The sequence below is a fragment of the Aplysia californica genome, unplaced genomic scaffold (genome assembly GCF_000002075.1).
Source record: "Aplysia californica isolate F4 #8 unplaced genomic scaffold, AplCal3.0 scaffold00883, whole genome shotgun sequence".
NCBI classification, from domain to species: domain Eukaryota; kingdom Metazoa; phylum Mollusca; class Gastropoda; order Aplysiida; family Aplysiidae; genus Aplysia; species Aplysia californica.
Window position 1 is genome coordinate 69,545 of NW_004798153.1, and position 6,246 is coordinate 75,790.

Genomic DNA, 6,246 nt, shown 5'->3' on the forward strand with positions numbered 1-6,246 from the left:
AGAAAGAAAGAAAGAAAAAAAGTAAGAAAGAAAAGAAAAAACACACACAGACTCGCCCTCCCCCCTTTTTTTTTTCTTCCTCCTGCTACCCCAAGCAATCCCTCTACATCCCAGTCCCGTCTGGCCTATGCTGTGGGCATCATCGACAAAGGGAGGTCACAACACTAATTACTCGACTTCCCTTCGCTGGCTTCTGGCACACTGGCATCCTCAACAAGGGATTTAATTCCTTAATCGTTTCGGGAAACTAACAGAAGGTGCTAGAGAAGTACTGCGACGATTTCCTAGAGATTGCTTTTCTCTGGGGGTAATTAACTTGGTGTAATAGAAAGTTTGAACCACATTAGTTTTCGCCCTTCGGTCGTTGCCCAGTTTAATATGGATAGGATTATTTATTTATTTATTTATTTTTTGACGTTCTTGGTTAAGGGCATTGAGGTGGGGACAGAAGTTAATAAAAGCACAGAAAGGGGGCTCTCTTGGCCTAGAGGTACGATGTTCAACTCTCATTCAATAGGTCCCGGGTTTGAAACCTGGCAGCGAGTGAAAATTTCTTCTCTAATGTATTCTCCTTTCACCCCCTTCCATTTTCTCTTGTCATGTTCTGTTATCTGCTTTCATATCTCTCTCTCACCCTCCTTTTTTACTCCTGTGTATTAGCCACACCCCTGGTCTTAGGGTACATCTAACACTGGCTTTCTCGGATCAGGGCAAAAAAACCTCTGAGGTCCCATGTGCAAGTTTCTTGGGGTAAAGACCCCTTGGTGGTCCAAAAATCGATAAGAGTAGGATTCGGCCGCCACCCTGGCAAAATTCAAAATTCCTACCAAAACTGAAAACACCCGAGTTATTAATAAAAAACTTTACAGAGCAGTGGCGTCCTGTGGGATGGGGCCTGCAGTTCAGCCCCACCTGGCTTTTCTTTACGAAAAAGTTACTTCTCAAACTTCAAAAAATAACCCAAAGCATTCCACCAAAAATTTTCAGTGACAAAACATTTCGATAAAAAAAGCAATATTACACGAACACCCAAAGGAAATTTCGGAAGTATAATAACCTGAAACGTGATCTGATTGGTCAGGGTGTCTACATGCACTATTGTTTACTACGTTTATATCTCTGTCCAAGCAGGCGCTCCTTCCGTCGGGGAGAATGAAATTTCACCGGCTTGTCCCTTAAGCCCCAGCGCTTGAGTTCCCATAGACTGAATATCACGGGGGCCTTGACCTTGCGTCGTTCAAGGCGAGACAAAGCAAATAATAGATCTATTAGGCTCTGGGGCTGAAGCTGCACTGTGCCTCGCGCACTTGACTCCTGACAACAAATTTGCACATCCTCGGGGCTCCAGGCTAAAGTGCAGACTGAGCACCCTCCCCCTTCCCATACCCCCCTCCCCCAATAGCTTTTCCCCTCGGCTCTCTATTTTCTTTGGTTATGCCGCGTTACTGTGATGATGTCAGTGGGCTTAGCTTAGATCGTGTGTGTACACTGGAATGAAGTTTAGAGCGTGCTAAATGTTAGTGATCACTTGCGTATTGTGTTCACTTGTGTTCTCTGTTTGGAGATCAGATAAACGATGGAGCAAGCACTGTTGTATTGTATCTGTGATCAGTGAGTTGAAGCAGTTTTAAACTGGAATCTTATGTTTGTTCTTCAATTTAGCAATGTATTGTGTAGAACGCCTGTTGGAAATTCTCTTTAGTTCTTTATAACGTGAAGCTGAGCTAATTATAAAGAATTTAGGACCACATCAAACAGCAAAAACTTTGGCATCTTGTTGTTGTCGGTAAGCAAGAGAGATATTAAAGTTTTAATCAGGAATCATGAGCAGTTAAACTGGAAGGATGCACCGTTCAACCTAAAAGTCATCGGGAAATTTGCTCAACGTTAAAAACCTTAGGACACACACCGTGTACATGTATAAAGACTCACAGGTGAATCCATTTTCCTTGTTTCAAACGTGGTATTGCCATTAACAAGACTATCACATTTAAAAATCTATTTAGTATATCTTCTCACTGTCTATTTTTATATGCGTGTTTGACTGTCTTTTCAGTCATTATGCATCTTTTATAATCTGAGCGACCTCAATGTTTGGTTTCGGTAAGCCCCACCATCTTAACAACTTGCCTGACGCTACCGACAGTTAATAGACCATTGGAATTGAAATGTGGCTGCCTGAAGGCAAATAGGACCTATCAGAGTAGGAAAAACGGTCACAAACGTTACAGTCAGTTGGACTGCATTTGAAGAACACATGGCATCTAGCAGGGGAAAACAGAGAAGAAGAGGCACAGTTTTAAATATAGGTGTTTGAGTAGTATGATACATTTTTAGTTAATTTATCCAAATTCTCTTCACCTCTACCAATCTTTGTTTGCAGGAAGCCAAAGACATGCGCAAATGAGGAAGCACTCGTCATGTATGCCAGCCTCTATTCCCCTTTGCTTTGAAATAGAATAGGCCTAATCAAATTTTAATTGTCATCATTTATTTAGTACGGAAGGTATTTTTTCTAGCCGGGTAGACCTACAATGTGCTGTCCTTTGTCCACTGACTTCGTCTGACACAAAAATTGCAAGTGTCTTAGTTTTCTTCAGCAGAATATAGTGGACAGTATTTCATCAAATAAAACGTCAAAACAGCCTCCACTTAGATTGAGCTAAGGACGATTTACAAAATTATGAAAAGACTCAAAATTGAGATGCAGTAGGCCTACTCTTAGATTAAGGTGGGCTTTTGTTTTTGCAATAAAATTAAACTGTTTAAATTTAGAATACGTCTATGCAGTAAACTCCTTGCTATTGTTTAAATTAAAATATCTATTCAAAATCATTCTCCAATGCCGTGATGTCTTTGCATAGAGCAAAACATAAAACGTCCATAAAAGGTTTGTCGAAAGAAAGCTGAGATATCAAAATTAAATGCATTCTCTCAGTTCTATTTCTGTTTCTTGCACGACTTTCAAACGGCGTCTTCTCCGTTTCTTTTAGCCTAGAAGATATTTACAAAAGCATGGACGTTCAGAAACATCTCACTCTCAGCAATGAAACTTAATAAAATCGTTCCTTGGGTAGATGAATGCAAGTACATGTATAGGATCTTGATGTCTTGATGTAGATACATTAAATGTATAGGCTACTTTTTTACAAGCCGACTTTCAGGTTGGCCTATATCAAGGGACATAATAAGGACACACTGCGAACAACGATACTAATAGTTTGATTACTTCCCTTATATGAACAACCAGCTATTAAATACTCTCTGGAACAACTCTTAGTAATGATTAATTGTCGTACTACATGGATGAATTACACACTTATCTGGTTTGCCTGATGTCTGATATTCAAGAGTTGCTGGTTTAAACAACAGCAAAGTGTAATAATTTTTCCCTTTTGAAAGACTATGATATTTACTGGTACATTATCGTTACTTTTATCAAAGGTAGGCCTATAGATCTAATATGTAGACCCAACTGAAAGGTCTGCGAATTCATAGAAGAAAACAAAAAAGCAATAGTAGCCTAATGAAAAAAGGAATAAAGAAAAAAGTCTCCCTCAGGTGCGAATGGTTTTATGAATTAGTTGAAGAGCTAACAAATCATCAACTATCTCTGGATAGATTGTGCTGCAGTTACTTTTTAACTTCTGGTTTTAGCTTGTCTCTTTCTTTTGGTATTTTTGTTTTCTTTAAAAAAATGTTCTCAAAGACTAGATCATAAAGAATTAGTTACTGCCGCCAACCCCATTGTGCCTACCACGAGGAATCTTTCTGAATTTCCCTTAACAGTGTTCGAATTTGCCGTAAAATATAGTTGCTTATTAATATAATAATATTTAGCTTCTCGTGTCAAAGTATGAACGGAACCGTACCTGGAAAGGAAACGAAAAGAGCTGTTTGTTGAAAAACACCAACGGTCGACCACGCCCACTGATGAACACTGATCCAAGGGTTCGGTTTTCTTTCATCGTTTCTCAAGTTAGTGTGAGGTGTTTCAGTCTCTCGACTAAGGTGAGCACAATCTGTATTGTCCCCAACATCGTGCTGTCTTATGTAGTTGCCAACATTCTTCGAATAAGAACCGAACGTAGGACCAGAACGTTGAACTCAATGTAAGACGATATATATTTATTAAGAGTGGAAACTTGGGAGGTCAGTTCATTTATTGCTCTCATCTCATCCTTATTTCCGGGATGGTGATGGTGATACTCTGAGTGATGAGTGGTCCTTCAGCACATGTAAGGACAAAACGTGACTCGTCGGTGAACAACTAGAGGCGTTCTGCCTCGTGATGTGCTGTCATTGTCAACACGTTACGTCAAACTGGTCTTCGAGCAAAGAGTCCTGCCTCCCTGAGACGATTGTGGACTAGATCTATGTGGTCAGAAATTCTTCTAATCTATGTCCAGGAATTTGAGAAGCTGTAGACATTGCTGTTGTGGTTCTCTGAGGTTACAGATGCTGAGTTGCAGTTCACTACTGTGCACGAAAAAGTGGTCATGGCTGCCATTATGGATTCGATAAAAACACACCTACACTGACGTTTTGATGTGCACTGCCCATGATTTTTGTTGTTTTGGCAATAATAATAATAATGGATTGCATTTATATAGCACATATTATCCACTTATGCAATGCTCTATGCACTTAACATGATACTTATTATGGATTTACAAATCAATTTTAAGGACACTGAGTAAATATATTACAAACGCGTGCACACACATATTCATGCTTGTACGCACCGCACCCCCACATACACACATACGTATACACACATACGTACATACGCACATACAACTCCTGACGATCTACAGCTTGGATGGATTCTGTCTCATCGAAATAAGATGAAAATAGAAATGCTTTTAGTTTCTTTAAAAAATTTTCTAGATTTTCTGCTTCTCTGATAGTTTTTGGAAGCCTATTCTAAACAAGTAGGGCAAAATATGAAAAAGAGCATTGGTCATATGATTTTTAATTGATATTAGCTTTAACAAGGCTTGTTTTGTCACTTGATGATCTGAGCGTTCTAGATGGTACATAGGGTGTTAAAAACTGTTTTAGGTAGTCAGATGATAAATCATGTAAGCACTTGTAGCAAATTAAACAGATTTTATATATTTATGATACGCTCTTTCACCGTGAGCCAGTGTAGTTCTTTTAAAATAGGAGTCACATGATCATGCTTTAGTTTCTTAGTAATTATTTTGGCAGCAATATTTTGTAGTTGTAACTCCTGATCCTTTACAAAACTCTGTCCCTAATATTTCCAATTTTGTTTTGCATTTCCTAGCATTCAGAATTTACCAAGTGTCAAGTTTCTTTTTTTCTGAATTTGGGAATTGAATAATATGATGAATTTCTTCCACCTTTGATTCATATATTTGATAATTATGTGAGTTCACTGGAAGTTTGCAAAATTTCTTAGTGAGTTGTAGGTTATGAACTGATTAAGTATGTTTTCTATACATCGAACCTTCTCTAATGACCACTTTTCTCTGACAATCACCTATGCAAACAACCACTTGTTTAAGTTTAACCAATAGGCCTAATGATCTGATGTCTTTGCAAATATAGATAGCTTGACCCCCCCCCCTCCCCCATTTTTTGCCCAGGGCTGAGAGGAAAATTATGTATTAAGGAAGGCCAAGGTAAATGGGCCTCACTTTGACTGGACACTGCATGCTGGCAAAATAGTTTGGACTTAAATTTACCCTGCCATATATAGCATTAATATATGTGGCTGTCTCTAAAAAGATGTGAGAGGTGGTATGTCTGCCTGTTGCTTTATAGCGAACTTCATACGTATACTTGTGAATGTCTGGCTTGGGGTAACCAAAGCTCACAGCTTTATGTTCAAACTGCAAAATGCGTTTATTTCTGAACAGGAGTATTATGTTGAGATAATTTATTTATCATTATTTGATTTGCTGCAGATGTGTCAAAAGATTTTACTACAACTACACTTGCCCAAGTCTGTAGGCTCAGCTGTTTGTGCCATTATTACGATAATTTTACATAATGCAAACAGGTATTTTAGATTTACTGGACATCTATAAGTATGTTATTGACCTTCTGAACATTTACAAATTATTTTTTAATTAGGTATTGTAAAAAGGGGTTCTCATGGTCTGGAGGTTACTGTGTTCGATGGAAAGTTTCTTCCTAAAAAAAAAGTATTTTCCCCTTTCATTTTCTGTTGTCTGCTTTTGTCTTCACTTTCTCTCCCCCCCCCCCCCCCCCCCC